Consider the following 18,095-nt stretch of genomic DNA (forward strand, 5'->3'; position numbering starts at 1 on the left):
TTTTTGAGGCTGTTCTAAGGTCACAACCTCAGACCGGATCCACTGCTCGCACACGTGCTATCCTGAGCCGCCGGGCGCGTGGCAGCGCGTGGGTGCACTTGCGTGTGCGTGCCCGTGTGTGCGCACTCTGCCCATCACTTCGGGATCCTGCCAGAGGCTTGCGTCCCCGTCCCCTCTCCGGACTGCACCAATCCCATCCCCACCCTGAACCTTAGGGTTCCATCCCGGCTATGAGACTCTGGACCCGGGTTTGTATTCTTTGGCTCTGTAGATACCTGTTGACTGACTACTCGGTGCTAAGCACTCTTCTGACGGACGGGGCCCGGGGCGGGGCGGAGGGTAGATCCACGAGTGAACCAAACACACGGATCTGCCTTCTCTCCTCCGCAGGTCACGTTCTAGGATCAAATACTGCATGTTTCGGAATTGTTCTCTACATTGATCAACTGTCTCTCCTCAGATCATCCATTTATTCCATCCCTTACTAGAGGGCACTTTTTGGGCACAGGGTTGGTGCCCTCTACCTCTGTGGCGTTCTGACATCCTACAGAGGGGTTTTCACACAAGTCCGGTCAGCTACTTCATTCCTCGCACCTAATATAAAGCAATGAGGTTTTCAAAGGCAGCGTTTCTCAGAGGTAGGCCGAGTACCCCTTGGAACCTAGAGCGTTCGAACGACTACTGCACAGAGGAGACAGGACTCTCCCTTGAGCTTTTTTGTTTTCTTTCAACCCATCGTATCATGTTCCCCGAAGGCAGGTTTTGGTCTGGTGCTATCATGTGTTCAGCCCAGGTTAATCTGCCTTTCCATGAAAGGGGTACAAGGCCTTGGGCTCGGAACCAGCAGCCCCAAGCAATATTATTTAGCTAGAATGTAATAACTTTTGTTTTCATTGTATTTGTTACTTTCACACAAGGACAAGACTAGTTTTCCACTTATGGCAGTAAAACAAATTTGTTCAAGTCAAACAATGGATATAAAGAAAAATGGTAAAAAAACAACAACAAAAAAAAACACAACAAAACAAAAAACCTTCAGCTGGTGCTCAGATAGGGTAAAACTCCTAAAAGTGAAACACAGCCAGCAAGAATTTAGGAACATGTGGCCCAAAGTACAGCATTAACAGAAGCCAAGTTTTCCCGGTTCTGTACCTGTTTGGGCAAAATCGAATCTGAACTCTATTTTAGAACAATAGCATGCCCTGTCTGCCCAAGCTTCACTTATTGCCAGAGGGAACAGCTCCAACCCCAAATTAAAAACATTATCGGTAATCAGAGACGAAAATCCAGTTATCAGAACCTTGCGGAGTCCAACGATTGCCCCAGTTCCTGGCTTCTTAAAGGATTAGTGCCACTTCTGTATCGGTGCGTGCCTGGCCCGGGGAGGAGAACTAGGTGAGGTTACTTTGAAACTTCAGGACTAAGGACCTCACGAATACAGAGGGAAACTACCCAAGGAGCATTCGAGAGCGGTTTGAATCAGGTCAAGCGATCTGGGTTTCAAATTCAACAGGGAGAACGCGCCTCTCCCTTTTCTAAGTTCTTAAAGAGGGAGCCAGCACGGACCCGACACGGGCGCGTTATCCTCCGTCCTGTGGGCCGTGCGCCGGGAGAGCCGTCGAAAGAGAGCGAGCGAGCCCGCTACTCTCCGGATTCCTGCCTGCAGTTAGTGTTCCTATCCTACCCAACGTGAAACGAAGAGGGTTGGGCCAAGGCAGATAGATACCTTGGCTCATGCTTTAATTTTGCGTGTTCCTCTCAAAGACTGTCAGCATTCAGTCTGCTCGGAGAAATTAAGTATCTCATTAAGAGGTGCTGACTCTTAACGATGGAACCCGGCTATTTGATCAGCCACAAACGAACGCCGCGCCCTAAGAAAAGGCCCATCTTGCAATAAAACTGTGACCCAGTATCTCCAGCTGGATTCGCCACAAAGCCTTTAAGATACTGGATTTTCATAAAATCAGGACTTTTCCAGGCAGTTTGTCAAGGGCTGCCTTTTCCAGGGAGATGCGTACCTTCCTCTAGCGCGGGCCCTTTGCAGACCGGGAAGGGGGCCAGCACAGGGTGACTGGAAACCCAGTTACTCAGCCAGCTACAGTGCCTGGGAGTCACTGGGTCAGTCCTCTGGTTTAAGGGCTTCAGGATCCACTATTTCCTTCCCGTGAAGGGCGGCCCTTCAGTGCCCATAGCCTCTTACGGCGATTTGCGGTTATTACAGGAAATAATAGGAGAGGCAGGGAGGAGTCCTGCAGAAATGGGGGGACGATCCATTCCTCTGATGAGCAGCCAGGGTTCTAAAGTGACCAGGCCTTGGGGGCAGGTTCTGGTGATTCTGCACTGGGGCCTCTGGGCAGCAAGGGAACAATAGAAAGCTAACAGGCACTTCGGGGGTCCTACCATAGAAAAGGGAACACAACGTGAGAGGTCTGTGGTCACAGAGACACCTTTGACTAGAGCTGGCCTCTCTTCTCTTCTTTCGTTCACAAAGTTCTCCGGAGCCACTTCCTCTGTGCCCAGCGTTGACCATGAACTCGGGGAGGGGAGTATCCACACAGACAAGGTCCCTGTTCTGTACTTTTTGCCTTCACATTTCCAAATACCTTAACCGGCCTAAACGACTCTCTTATCTGCGCTTCATTTCCTTTCCCTCCTTCTGCCAATCGTCCACACAACTAACACAGCGAACACACTCACCTAGGATAAATAACCCAGTGACGCGTGAGTCCTGGACCTCAGAAACCTCGTATCCTGGGAGGAGGAAAACCCGGGTCGTCAAATCAAATTCCTACAGCGTGCAACAGCGCAAATGGAAATAATTAGCTGTCGGCGGGACACAAAACCTTTCGTACGGGGGTTAACATTCGACTTGAGTTTGGATGTAGACGAGGGGAACGGTGAGCTGTAGCGGAATACGCAGCCGCCTGTGCTCACGGGCCACGCTGCTGAGCTGAGTAACCCCCCCCCCCCACCTCCGCACAGAGCCGGGTCCAGGGCGCAGGGTCCCCCGGCTTCAGGGCGCTCGCGGAGTCAGCGGTACCGCGATTTCAACGCGCACCTGCAACTCTAAGCCTCTTGGCTCTTCGTCTCCCACGGAGCAGAACCTGCATTTGCCCACGACTGTAGCCACATTATGGAAAATTCTCCAACGGGTAACTCTGAAGTCTTCTCTAGCTGCTTCAACTGTAGACTCAGCAGGAGCTTCTAAGGAATTTCTCATTTCTGCCCTGACTACATACAGTGTGTAGCAAAAGCTAGTGACTTCCAGTCCTGTCCACCACGGGCGCCGTGCGACTACTGGTAACTCAGCGAGCATGGAATCTCTTTGCAGTGACTAACTCTGACCTTGTCGCGGAGTCTGCCCGGGCTCTTCCACGGACAGGTGACTCGGGCACTTTGGAGGTAGAGTGTGGCCACCTATTTTCCGGTGGTTCTTAAAGGTTGGCTGGGCATTGAAGATGCCCTGTGGGGTTACTTTCTTCCTTTTAAGTAAGAGTCTATATGTGTTCCAACCTATACAGAACTTCTCTCTCCCAGTGTCACGGAGTTCAGGCACCGAATCAGAATGCTTGTCCCTGTGCCGTTTTTCTAGACAGATTCTCACATAAAATCTAGGCAATCTGAATTTGATTGCGGCACAATTTTGCTGGTGTTCCAGTAATACAACAGTGATCTTTAAATACACCAGCCAGTTCGGCAGAAAAACGACTCTCCACTCACGTGGGCCCCTTCCTGCCAGGGATGGTGTGACGGGAGGGGCCACGAGCTGGGAGGGCCAGGCCTGGTATACTGTTCCTTCCGCTCTCCCTCTTGAAATTCTTGTTTTGGGACAAGGGGCCCTACATTCCATTCTGAGCCAGTTCTGTTTACAGCCACGGGCCTCTGGGTAGCGCACGGAGGGCTGCTTTTGTGTGGTTTGCCTATAGGCTGGGTGCAAAAGGTGGTCGAAAGGGCTGCTTTGAAAACAAGTGGCCCACAGATCTTTGGTGCGAGCTGCTGGTGGGGGGAGGCCGGGGCCGGAAGGCTCGCCTGGAAAGGAAGAGAGGCCGGGAAGGCTTGCTGAAGCCTTGGGGCAGGGGTGAAGAGCAGAGGCCACAGGCCGGCCTCGCACACACGAAACTCCAATCCCGCCCGAACCTGGGCTGGGCTCCCTGTCCCTCTCTGTCTTTCCTCTCCACGCCACCACCTATTTTCCGCTCCCCAGTACAGCGCCGGGACGTAGGCCATGGTAAGGAAAGAGATAAGAGCTAAAGGAAGGCTGGGATTCTCCGGACGGAAGGGCTCAGAGGGACACATCCAGCCTTGACAGAAAGGAGATGAGCAATCGATCCTTGCCCCGCTATGGCCGCCACAGAGCCCAGGAGGTGCTTGGGCTATGGATGCACCCCGCAAATCTATTTACCGGCTACAGGAAATAATGCTGAAAAATGACAATTTCACGTGAAAATGCCCATGCATTTCAGTAATTCTCTACACCAGTGTGCTCCAAGCTCTCTTGTCAAGCTCTCTTGTTTTCTCACTGCCATCCACCAATGACAACGACCCCCTTTTTGAAGCTGGAAGGTAATTCTTCCTCAACCCAGAATAAGGTGGCACGGACTTTTTACTGGAAAGATATACCTTCTTTTCTAATATAATTAAAGACGCAGGAGTCCTTTCCAGAAGTTCACGCTAAAATTGTGTTACATGACTCATTATCTGGCCTCTTCTGCCTGGACGGTGGTTTTGGTTGCAGCTTAGTCCCTCCCCGGCCCTCAAAAACGCTAAAAATATGAATAGACGTTTGTCACTTACGTTTCCCTCTCCCGCCTACTCCCAATGATTAAAAAAGTCCACTCTGCGAGTTACCATAGCTCAGTGCGAGCTGCGGATAGCTGTTCAATATTTCCATCACCTCTCCTTTACAAACGGACTCCTTGCTGCATGTGCTTTAACAGATTATCGTGTGCAATCCTAACAACTCATTTTACAAAATAGAAATTATTAGTCCCGTTTTCCAGTTGATGAGCTGGAGGCTTTTAGAGCTGACACTTTTTGTCCAAGGGCACAGAACTCTGTCTAGTGCCTCCGGCTCTGCCTGGGCTGGTTAAGCGCTCCCACGAGGGTGGAGCCTGCTTATTGGGGTCTGACTCGTGACCTTGCCATTTCCTGGCTGGATGACCTTGAGGAAGTCAACATTACTCCTCTATTTCCCAGATTCTGTATCTACAGTACAATGATCCCTATTATATAGGGTTAAGGAAAGCATTTAAAACAGTACTGGCAGGGGCGCCTGGGTGGCTCGGTGGGTTAAGCGTCTGACTTCGGCTCAGGTCATGATCTCACGGTTTGTGGGTTCGAGCCCCGCGTCGGGCTCTGTGCTGACAGCTCAGAGCCTGGAGCCTGTTTCAGATTCTGTGTCTCCCTCTCTCTGTGACCCTCCCCCGTTCATGCTCTGTCTCTGTCTCAAAAATAAATAAACGTTAAATAAATAAATAAATAAATAAATAAATAAAACAGTACTGGCATGTAGTGAATAGTATGTAATAAATATCCTTACTGCTGGCCCTCCAATATGCTCACAATGCTGTGGTCCATCCCGCTGTACGTCGATGAAGCCATGGGTTTCTAAACAACTTCAGCAAACTCCGAGAACCAAAACCACTAGGGCCATTCCTGCCCTCCAGAGGACAACCTCACAATTAATCAGGCCATGAATGACAGAGGCAGGCAGAAGACGTTTGCAGACACAGTAGAGACGCACGAGAACCAAATGCAACATGTAATCCTTAACCGGGTCCAGACCAGAAGCATTTTCTTTTTTTTAATTTTGCTGCAAAAGACATTTATGGGTGAAACTGGTAAGATTTGAATGTCTGCACAGAGATAGCAGTACTATATGAATTTCCTGGTTTCTGATGGTTGTTCTGTGGTGACAGAAGATAAAACGCAATGGTATGGGAATTCCGTGGCAATTATATATGTACCTTACGGTCAAATAGATAGAGAATGATATTAATACCCACACGTGCACAAAGCGAGAGAGCGAGCGGCGAGGAGAGGGGACAACTGGTAAATCGTGACACAGTAAAACATTAACATTTGGGGAATGTGGGTAAAGGGTGAGGGTGCTGAATCTAGGCTTTGGAAGAGCTGAGTTTGGTTCTAGCCACCATGTCCTCGTGCTCTTAGGCAACTATGTTACACTCTCTGAGCCCGTTTCGTCATCTAAAATCAGGGACAATAAAATCTGCCTCGTTGGGACGAATGTATCCGTAAGTTTATCGGTGGATTTACATGGATGCAGCCCAATGAGCAAATCACAAATTTACACGGAGCAGCGCGGGCCGGGCTCTTCTAGAAGGTCAGAGAAAAGCTAAGGGCCCCCCCGCCCCCGGGGGTGGGGGTGGGGGTGGGGAGAGCAGCTCAGCTGGAATATCAGGGGAGAACACTCAGATGAACTTGGCACTTGACATGAGAAATTCATTTCTGCCAATTCCCCACAGAAGAAGGGTTTTTGGACAGAGAACATATCCTATTCTTAATTTTGTTTTGTTTTTTTTTTTTACATGAGAAAAGAAAATGTAAATACGACGAGGCATTCTTGAGATTAATGATTTTCAATCTGCCTCTACATCAGAATCACCTTTTGGAGCTTTTTTTAAATTTTTTTTTTCAACGTTTTTTTATTTATTTTGGGACAGAGAGAGACAGAGCATGAACGGGGGAGGGGCAGAGAGAGAGGGAGACGCGGAATCGGAAACAGGCTCCAGGGTCCGAGCCATCAGCCCAGAGCCTGACACGGGGCTCGAACTCACGGACCGCGAGATCGTGACCTGGCGGAAGTCGGATGCTTAACCGACTGCGCCACCCAGGCGCCCCTGGAGCTTTAAAAGATAAATACGTGCTTGGGCCCTACCCCAGGAGAACCTGATTCATCTGGTCTGGGGGAGGTCCTGAACATTCATATTTTCAAATGGCTCCACAGATGCTTCTGATGTTCACTGGGGCTGCAGACGACTGCCCCAGACAGAGTCACTGAGAGTCGGCGCCCCAGAAATCAGGGCTGGAACGAAGCCCATCGGATGTTGTCGTAAGCGATCCGAAGGAAAGAATGCAACCTATCAGTTACCTTGGCTTTTGCTGGTATTCGCGGTACCCTGGGGGCCCCCGACAGGAGCGGCATGCCAAGGAGACGGGTAATTGGCCTCACACAATGAAATGGGGTGTGTGGGCAAAATGGAGGCAGTGAACTTGAACAGGGTCGTCTGGGTGTTCACAGGAAAGAAGTCAAGGCAGGCTCCCAGAGTGAGTTCTATAAACAACCCACAGTGACTCAGGAAGCGATGGCGGGATGTGTTCTGTTGTCTCCCCAAGGATTGGGCCTATAGGGCAAGTGCTGTCTAGGGTACCGTCACCGCAGGCTGACCTCATAAAGGATACTGGAAACGAAACCCAAAGAATCATGGTGCCCTTAAGCGACGAGGACGAGGACACGGGGTATTTGTTTCCTGGGAGGTTCTTGTTCTCCATGTGGTACACATACATACACGCTATACTGCGTACTTCATGCACGCTGCAGTTAGAAAAGTTCCGAGACAAAAATAACGGAATTAGAAAATAGCGACTAAAATTACTTCGAAGATGGGACCTTGCTTTTATAAAGACATATAAGAAAAGTAAAACAAAAAACAAAAACAAAAAACCTCTCAGATCAGATACAAGCTGCCAGGATGTCTAATCAGAATTTATTAGACAACAAGGGGAGTAGGAGTGGACTTTTTTGCTTAAATCTGGAAAGGAACGTTGAGAGCAAACGTTGAGGTCATTTAAGGTGTAAGGAAAAAGTGACTTCCTTATACCCAAAGATTTGAAAGTTTGAAATGTCCAGGGATTGTATTTTGAAAAAATCTTTGAAGGGCAAGCTGGAGATGTTCAAGGGATAGTCTTCACCTCTGAGAGTACATGTTATGAAAGGCAATGGCCATATTTTTCCATAGGCCATTCTTTAAAAAAAAAAAATTTTTTTTAAATGTTTATTCATTTTTGAGAGACAGAGCATGAGCAGGGGAGGGGCACAGAGAGAGGGAGACACAGAAACCGAATCAGGCTCCAGGCTCCGAGCTGTCAGCACAGAGCCTGACGCGGGGCTCGAACTCACTGACCATGAGATCATGACCTGAGCTGAAGTGGGACGCTTAACCGACCGAGCCACCCAGGCACCCCACCCCCCCCATAGGCCATTCTTGACGGTTACCAGCAAAAAAGTTATCCTGGGCTCAATACATTGGTGTGAAATTTTAAGCTTCTTACGATGTACTTGAAGAGTCTGGTGCACAGTTGCCGGTAAAGTGAGTTGGGACGATGGGCTGAGCCGAGGTGGCCAGTGGTCCTGGTGGGGAGACACGAGGAGGAGGAGGAGGGGGTGGGGGGAGACGAGTCACCAGCAAATGCTACAAGACAGGGAGGCTCCCAGCCGTCCTGGGCTCCATCCACCGCCACTGTCGCGCAGCGTCCCCGAGTACCACTTGCTCCCCAGCGAAAACCTCAGTCGGCTCCCTACTTCCCACCGTATGACACCAAGTCTAAGTGCTGGCTTGGCTTTCATAAAGCCCGACGATACAGCCACTAAGACCAGCAAGCTTTTTGTTCCAGTCGCTCTTCCTTTCCTGCCACTCAAAAGCAGAGAAAGGACTTCACCACTCGAAATATCCTTTCTTTTACACCCATAGCTCCGGCGGGGCGAGGGATGCCCTCTTCCCTCTTCCTACACTCCCCACCTGGGCACACGCAGTAGAGGTCATAAACGCTCGCGGAGTCAGTGCCGCAGGGTGTGTTTTCCAGGCTCTTCTTCACACCCTCATCACCCGCTCTTTATCCAAGCTGACGATAGGCTAAAAAGAGGCTTCTCACATAATCTCCATCATTGCCCCCGCCAGTCATGCTGAGGTAACGGTAACAAAAGCTGACATTCATGAACAGAATGGAAAGGGCCCTGTTCCTACGCCGGCAGAAGGCTCGTGTGCAGTGAACAATTCAGGGCAGTAAAGAACTGGAGAGGATCTCGGGAGGGAAAGGAGTGAGTGGCTATATTCCTATTAAAAAAGGCAAGTGAATAGGGCTTCCAGAAAGAGACAAGTATGACAGAGACATGCTTCAATGCTGTTTGTATCAAGACTTCATCTTAACTTATCTTTAAACAAGAGTATCCCTGGCCCATAAATACTCGAGTTCTTTGAGTTTTGCAGATAGCTTAAAACAGTGAATTATCTAAAGCTTTATCAGTTTAAAGATTTCACTTAGAATAGCTTGATTTTTAGTTTACAGCCTTATTCTGAATTTGCCTTAGCCCCATTAAAGGTCTAGATAATTTATGTTTCATATTCTCTTAAAGTACTCGGAACAGTAATGTCAAAGGCTAAACCAGAACTCAACCAATTAAAATAATGGCCTCTACTGCCTGCAGACTCCTCTGGTGCGGTTTTAAAGATTAATGTAGACACATTCAAGAAGTATGGCTTCTGTCTTTGGAAACTTTACAGGCGAGAAAGATGGCGTTGTTTCAAGATAATAACCATAATGACAGAAATAACACCGCTGAAAATAATGTGGTAGAGATTGCCAGTGCATACTTCATGCCCGTTCTTTTAAGAGAGTTTTGGTTTCGTTGGGAGAAGCCAAGTGCAAAGCTTTCATTACCCATGGGTGGAGGGGAGGCCCGTGACTGATTTCAGACTGGTGTCACGTAAGCGAAAGTTGTCGGGTAGGGCTTTTCCAGGAAAGCTCCTTAAAAGCAGGCACACTCAGCTGGTAGTATCTTTTTGCCCTTTAGCCTTCAGTTCTTTCTGCCGGGGCCCGAGCACACGAGGCCACGGCAGAGCGGCCACCTTGGACCTCAGAGGCAATCACGAGGGAAGGGCCAAGGTTACTGCAGTGACCTCAGGCCTGAATTCTTGAGCTGCTGAACCAGAGCCTGTCATGGCCCTGCCTCTTCACTTCTTGTGAAAGGTAAGAAAACCTCTCCCGATAAGAGAATTTCTCCTTCGTGCTATTGTTGGCATTTCTGTTCTCAGCAGCCGAATTCTTAGCAGATACAAGGAACAGTAATGACCGCGACAATGACGGTTACCGACAGCGAGAGCGCTGTTCTAAACGCTTTGCAATCATTATCGCTTTTAATAGTCGCGATTCTCCCCGACCTACGATAGTTATCTGCGGAGGACGGTTCTTGAACCGTTCTTGGGTTCTTGAACCTTCAGCCTGAGCTGAAGTCCAGGCGCCACAGCTAGCCAAGAAGCAGAGTTCGGGGTGGGGTCGCGCCAGCTCACTTGAACCACACGTGCTGTGCCTTCTGCCGCCCGCTAAGAAGCGAAGTCAGTCCACCAAGGGGCTCGGCTGAGGTTCTGGGCCCACGCGAGCTGTTTTCCGGTGCTCTTCTCCTTTACGCTAAACACGCACTGCCAATTAAGCATCTCCAATAAAGATTCCTAAAACATACAAACCTAATGTTTATCAAACAAACCGAGTGAAGTCCGATCCAGTAATTGCGAAAAGAAAATCTTCCCTACGGGAGGACTCGGGTCCACCCGTCCCATTCCTGCCCCATTCCTTCCACTTGGTCAGCCAAAGTATTGTAGCTGGACCTCACCCTCGGTCTGGAAGGGTCTGGCAGGAGACCTCTCTTCGCTGATTTACTCAATCCTTATCCTTTTAGATGAAATCATCACCGAGGGAGCTAATCAGCGGCAGCTTCATCAGTGTTTTCTGCGGCACAGACACCACACCCGCCCCCTGGGGCCCCTGACTCCCTAACACGGGTGGAAATGATCTCTGCCTTCACTGGGACACACTTGGGTTGATTTGGAAAACAAAAACAAAAACAAAACAAATCACTCTGAAGCTGCTGATGAGTTTTCAGAGGCCTTTCCAAGGATGGAATGACCTTTCTGATCAAAACTGCACTTTCAATTAATCGCAACAGTAAACTGGAGGGAAATTTCGAAATACTGGCTAGGATAGTTAGGCCCACTGCCAAATAATTGAATAGTTTGGAAAATCAGAATCCCAGAAATGAAGCCCTGAGAAAGTTCCACGTCCTCCCCTCAGTGACATTACTTTCTCCTTGTTATGTGCTCTCCATTTCTTAAAGACGAAACCCAGGAGAAAACGCCGATGTTTGACACTTTCTGTCGCCGAGCTCCACCTTAGACGTGTAAAACCAGACGTGCGTGTGACAGATCCAACCAGAAGGAGGCGGCACCAGTTACCTACGGATTCTGGTCTCCGTCTCCCTCTAACTGCCTCTCTATCCTGCCACTGGCATTTTCTTCCATCGCTCCCGATTCAGAAAACAGGACGCAGGCCCTTCACAACCCGGTCTAAGTCAACTGTTCCGAGTTCTAGCAAAACGCCTCAGTCCACTGATACTTGGTCAGACTAACCAGCTAAATTCAGCAGTCTGAGCTTCGTAGGTTAAAGATTCACCGAAGGACATAAACCACCAAAAAGAAAATCACTTCTTACACCAAAGGCAGAAAGATCAACTCTCTGTCGCTTGGGACTCTCTTTCTTTTGAAAAGTTTTAAAACATCTTATAGCACAAAAGGGAAAATGCTTTGCTATTTTGGGCCACTTCTTTCACTCTTGTAAATGACATCTGTAATGTCAACATTCAGCGAGAGCTATTCGGAATTTGGCACTTTTAATTCATGTGAAAATGCCAATTCCACTGAGTAAAGAAGGTATTAAAGTTATATTCAACATAAAGTGCAAATATTTCATCAAAATGGGTTCAGGATAAAAATGTTAATTATATGTAAAAATTAAATACCACCTTATGAATCACTTGTCTTGGCATCATGGAAAATTTTTCAGCCTTCTCCAACAAGAGTGTCAGATCTTGGGAACAGTAATTCATAAATGGCCTGATTCCACAATGAGTCAGAGTGACTAAAATACTCTGGATACACGTTTCACTTATTTATATTGTTGGGTCAAAACCACAGTTTATTTAATTAGCTGTGTTGGTAACATTTTTTGAAAGAGCTCCGTTTACCACTTTGTACCCTCTCAGTGTGCCCCCATGTTGTTGACACAAGAGACTGCGTAGACAGGATCAGTGGGGGTACTGTGGGTACCCTAAGTCTTCACAACCCACAAAAGGAAGCTCAATGAAATAGGCAGTCACCGTGATTCGATTAAAGTGGAGCTTGTTCTCTTGAACAAATGGCCTGGGCACCAAGGCGAGACCTTACTGAATCTTTGACCCTGGGAATTCTAAAATAATCTCTTTCAGTGAACAGGGACATTATATTGAAACCTGAAATTATGGGAGATTAGGAGAATGGAGCTTTTTTTTTTTTTAATGCTTATTTATTTTTAAAGACAGGGCAAGAAAGCGAGTGGGGAAGGGGCAGAGAGAGGGGGAGAGAGAGGACCCTAAGCAGGCTCTGGGCTGTCGGCATGGAGCCAGACGTGGGGTTCAAATTCACAAACCGTGAGATCATGACCTGAGCTGAAATCAAGAGTCAGATGTTTAATCGGCTGAGCCACCCAGGCGCCCCAAGAATGGAGCTTAATTAACAAAACCAAGCCATAAAAATCTGGAGTTTTAACATAACCTCTTTTACTTCCTTTGAAAATTGGAGTCCTTCAGATTATAAAAACTTAATCTCTGGTTTAAACTTTAGCGCTAAATATGAGCCAAAGGCTTAAGGACCCTGAAGCTAAGATTAAATAAGCACTTTTTCAAATTAGCCTTGATGGTTGTTACATTCATAAAATATTGGAAGAAGAGCTAGTAATCCATGTTGTTTTATCCTTTTAACTCATCGATGTTTCTCTTATTTGTGTTTTTTTTTTTTAATTTTTTTTAACGTTTATTTATTTTTGAGACAGAGAGAGACAGAGCATGAACGGGGGAGGGGCAGAGAGAGAGGGAGACACAGAATCTGAAACAGGTTTCAGGCTCTGAGCGGTCAGCACAGAGCCCGACGCGGGGCTCGAACTCACGGACCGCGAGATCATGACCTGAGCCAAAGTCGGTCGCTTAACCGACTGAGCCACCCAGGCGCCCCTCTTATTTGTGGTTTAAAGTTAGCAGTGGAGGGGATCTTCTGAGGTCTTTAGTGACACCTGGGACTTTACCATGTTTCAACTTTCGAAATTGGTACTCAAAATAATAAATAAAAAATATTGATCTCTACCCACACAGTTACTGCCTATTATTTTGGTCTAGGTATATCGATTTAAATGTGAAGCAACGTTTCTAAGTTGGGGCAAGGTGAATCTAATCTTTGAAAATGTGGGGGCAGAAAAAATGCCCTAGAGGCCCGCATGACAGTTCCTGCATGGCTAAAATATCATCTATGTAAATGAGGAAAACTAATAGGTATTCACCCGAGTGGAATGTAAAATTAGCCATAAAATCTCTGGCTGTGAAATGCTTATCATTTCATTAGCTATTGTTCCCAAAGGACTAGTGAAAATCCCTATACGTCACTTTTTGAAATGAAAAAAAAAACCCCAAAAACTTTGCTTTATTTCCTTTTTACTTCTAAATCTGCTGTTTATATCTTTCTTTTAAAAACCGTATCCTTGGGGCGCCTGGGTGGCGCAGTCGGTTAAGCGTCCGACTTCAGCCAGGTCACGATCTCGCGGTCCGGGAGTTCGAGCCCCGCATCAGGCTCTGGGCTGATGGCTTGGAGCCTGGAGCCTGTTTCCGATTCTGTGTCTCCCTCTCTCTCTGCCCCTCCCCCGTTCATGCTCTGTCTCTCTCTGTCCCAAAAATAAAAAAATAAAATAAATAAAAAAAATAAAAAATAATAAAATAAAATAAAAACCGTATCCTCGTTTGGATGACCGTGGGAAGGCACGGGCTAAAAATGAACATTTCTTAACCTAAGGTTTCATTTAAAATATTGTTGGCCTGGCATTGCAATGTTAGTATCAACGCCCAGTGATAGTTTACAGGATAGCCATTAAGTAATGAAACTTATTTCCATAATCTATCACTGGTTCCCTTTACTGTGCTGTTAAATACCACTAGGGTTTTAGTGCTGAGACGTTTCAGGAACTTATCATTCAGATGTGGTACACAGAGAAGTTTGGTTTAAATTTTTTTTTTTTTCAACGTTTATTTATTTTTTGGGACAGAGAGAGACAGAGCATGAACGGGCGAGGGGCAGAGAGAGAGGGAGACACAGAATCGGAAACAGGCTCCAGGCTCTGAGCCATCAGCCCAGAGCCCGACGCGGGGCTCGAACTCACGGACCGCGAGATCGTGACCTGGCTGATGTCGGACGCTTAACCGACTGCGCCACCCAGGCGCCCCCAGAGAAGTTTGGTTTATAAAGAAAACCTTTGTTTTCATTTCATTCCTAATCAGTAGACATGCTTCATTAGGCCCCGCTTGACTCACAGAATTCTCGGTGGCGCTTCTAAGATTAAATCACAGCAAAGAATTATTGGCATAAAGGTGGTTCTGCTGAAAGTGGCCGGGTTCTAGAGGACCTGCCTCGCTACCAGGAAAATGCCATCCAAATCCGTCTTGTGTATCGTGAATCCATCGTTTCTTGTGAAAAGTGTATTCGTAACTTCTACTGCGCTTCTTACAGCTGTCGGCAGCCAGATGGCACTTTTTGTTATAACTGAGATACTGGATGAGGAACTCCTCACTCCTTCCACAGAGGTTCCACTGGCAACCGCTGATATTTTTTTTACTGTCTCCGTGGTTTTTGCCTTTTCCAAAAGGCAAATATCCATGAAGAGATAATCCACATCATATTTTGTGGGTATCAACAATCTACAAGCTGATTCTAAAGTGTATACGGAGAAGCCAAAAGAAGACCCAGAATAGCCAACATAATATCGAAGGAATAAGAACAAAGTGGGAGGACTAATGCTACCTGACTTCAAGGTCTACCACGAAGCTGCATCAACCAAGACAGTATAGATAAATGAAAAAATATATAAGCCGAGACATAGGCCTACATAAACACAGCCACGTGTTCTTTGACAAGGAAGCAGAGGCAGCACAACGGAGCAAAGACAGTCTTTTCGACAAATAGTGCTGGAACTGAACATCCACATGCAAAGAAAATAAATAAATAACAAATAATAATCCAGACACGGATCTTACACCTTCCACAAAAATTAACTCAAAATGGAGCAGAGACCTAAACGCAAAACACAAAACTATAAAAACCCTAGAAGATAATCTAGAAGAAAACCTAGATCGACCTTGGGTATGGTGATGACTTTTTTTTTTTTTAATGGTGATGACTTTTTAGATACAACACCAAAGATACGATCCATGAAACAAACAACTGATAAACTGGAATTCATTAAAATCAACATCTTTTGCTCTGCGATAACAGTGCCAGAAGAATGAGAAGGCAAGCCACAGACTGGGAAAAAATATTTGTAAAAGACACATGTGACAAAGGACTGTTGTCGAAAAGATACAAAGAACTTTAAAACTCAACAACAGCAATGCAATTAAAACATGGGCCAAAGACCGTAACAGACACCTCACCAAAGAACACATACAGATGTGCACGTCATACGTCATCAGGGAAATGCAAATTAAACCAACAATTAGATGCTACCCCTCCCTGTGAGAAGGGTCAAAATCTAAGAACACGGACAACAGTAAATGCTGGTGAGACTGTAGAGCATCAGGAACTCTCATTCATGGCTGGTGGGAATGCAAAATGGTAGAGCCACTTGAGACGACAGCTGGACAGTCTCTTACAAAACTAAACACACTCTTACCACATGATCCAGCAACCGCACTCCTTGGCATTCGCCCAAAGGACCTGAAAACTTACGTTCATACCAAAGCCCGTACGTAGATATTTGTAGGGGTTTTATTCATAACGGTCAAAACTTGGAAGAAACCAAGATGACCTTCAGTAGGTGAATGGGTAAGTAACCTGTGGCACATCCAGACAATGGGATATTATTCAGTACTAAAAAGAAATGATCAAGCCATGAAAAGACATAAAGGAAACTTAAATACTACTAAGTGAAAGAAGCCAATCTGGAAAGGCTACATACTGTATGATTCCAAACATATATCATTCTGGAAAAGGCAAAAACCATGGAGACAGTAAAAAAAAAATATCAGTGGTTGCCAGGGGCTGGGGAGAAGGAGGGATGAATACACAGAGAACAGAAGATATTTAAGGCACTGAAACTACCCTGTTTGATATCGTAATTGTGGCTACATGTCATTATATGTTTGTTCGACTCACAGAATGCACAGAACAAAGGTGAGCTCTAATGTAAACCAGGTTCCTTAATTGTAACAAATGTACCACTCTGGTAGGGGATGTTGATAATGGGGAGGCTATGTATGTGTGGGGGCAGAGGGTAACAAAAAATCAATCTACCTTCCACTCAATTTTTCTGTGAATCTAAAACTGCTCTAAAGAATGACGTCTAGGGGCGCCTGGGTGGCTCAGTCGGTGAAGCGTCCGACTTCGGCTCAGGTCATGATCTCGCGGTCCGTGGGTTTGAGCCCCGCGTCGGGCTCTGTGCTGACAGCTCAGAGCCTGGAGCCTGTTTCAGATTCTGTGTCTCCCTCTCTCTCTGCCCCTCCCCCATTCATGCTCTGTCTCTCTCTGTCCCAAAAATAAATAAACGTTAAAAAAAAATTTTTTTAAAAATGACGGTCTATTAAACAACAGCACCAACAAAAAAAGTATAATGTTCATAATGCTAGATCATTAACTCATTATTTAGTACCATGTGATCCATTAAATTATACACAATACTATTTTACCTGTTGTCATTTTATATGTAATAGTTTCATTTTCTTAAAATGTTAGCTCCGTGAGATCAGAAACTGAATCTTACATACCCAGTGATATATCCAAAGCTTTTGGCAAAGAACTTTTAAGGTCCTTAAATAAAACGTGACGCAAAGAAATAATACAATGAAGGAAGTTTTCTGAATTTTAAATGTAGTTAAGTAGGTGTCCAAGAAATATTTTTTTGAATAAATACATAAGTGAATAACAACAGATGTTTCCAATCTTTTTTTTTTAATTTTACATTTATTTATTCTTGAGAGACAGAGTGAGACAAAGTAAGAGTGGGGGAGGGACAAAGAGAGAGGGAGACACAGAATTCTAAGCAGGCTCCAGGCTCTGAGCTGTCAGCACAGAGCCCGACACGCTCGAACCCACAGATTGTGAGATCATGACCTGAGCTGATGTCAGATGCTTAACCGACTGAGCCACCCAGGCACCCCTCAATTTTCTTGACCCTAACCATTTTATTTTTTTTTATTTATTTAAAAAACAAATTTTTTTTTTCAACGTTTATTTATTTTTGGGACAGAGAGAGACAGAGCATGAACGGGGGAGGGGCAGAGAGAGAGGGAGACACAGAATCGGAAACAGGCTCCAGGCTCCGAGCCATCAGCCCAGAGCCCGACGCGGGGCTCGAACTCCCGGACCGCGAGATCGTGACCTGGCTGAAGTCGGACGCTTAACCAACTGCGCCACCCAGGCGCCCCGACCCTAACCATTTTAAATTTCAGTTTCTCATACTGACTCTGAAGATAAGCATCCTTCCTATGAAATGTGATTGGTCGGAAAACATTAAAAAGAGAATGAAATAAAGGTAGTTTAAGAGGAAAATTTATGCCACAAACTCGATGTAGGAGAAAAGCATAATTACACTACCATTTGCCTGTCCTTCCAATGACAGGTCACATGCCCCAACTAACTACTCCCCCAGGTATGTTCAGTCCATTGCAAAAGTGCTGGTCTATTCTTCTAAATTGCTTTGCCTAGATTTTCCCTTCCTCAAGCAAAATCTGAGTACAATCTAAGAACCCCCAGGTAAGAAAGGGCATTTGGAAAACAAAAACCCTAGGGAACTCTGTAAGTGACCTACTATTTTAAGGTTTTATTCTCACTCTAAAATGGTGACAGAAGAAAAAAAAAAGCCACAGACAGTATGTTATGGGGTGTCTGGGTGCCAAAGGGATATCAGAACAGAAGGAAATGAATAGGGGAGAGATGAGAGGAGAAAAACGCATTTAATGGCATAGCACTGTTGATATGATCACTCTTTTATTAGCCTTCAGAAAATAAAAATTTCCA

The 18,095-nt window shown here is 46.2% G+C and overlaps 1 protein-coding gene and 1 long non-coding RNA gene across 3 annotated transcripts in view; one reads left to right on the plus strand and one right to left on the minus strand.

Annotated features, from left to right (window-relative positions):
- Positions 1 to 18,095, minus strand: part of NME7 (NME/NM23 family member 7) — a 262,618-nt gene that overhangs the window by 1,409 nt on the left and 243,114 nt on the right. The gene's annotated exons all lie outside the window — the stretch shown is intronic.
- On the plus strand, positions 9,884 to 11,823 carry LOC122476114. Its single transcript, XR_006295394.1, has 2 exons — positions 9,884 to 9,987; positions 11,129 to 11,823. It is a non-coding gene; the product is annotated as an uncharacterized LOC122476114 (long non-coding RNA).

Source organism: Prionailurus bengalensis, chromosome E4, assembly GCF_016509475.1.
Source record: "Prionailurus bengalensis isolate Pbe53 chromosome E4, Fcat_Pben_1.1_paternal_pri, whole genome shotgun sequence".
NCBI lineage: Eukaryota > Metazoa > Chordata > Mammalia > Carnivora > Felidae > Prionailurus > Prionailurus bengalensis.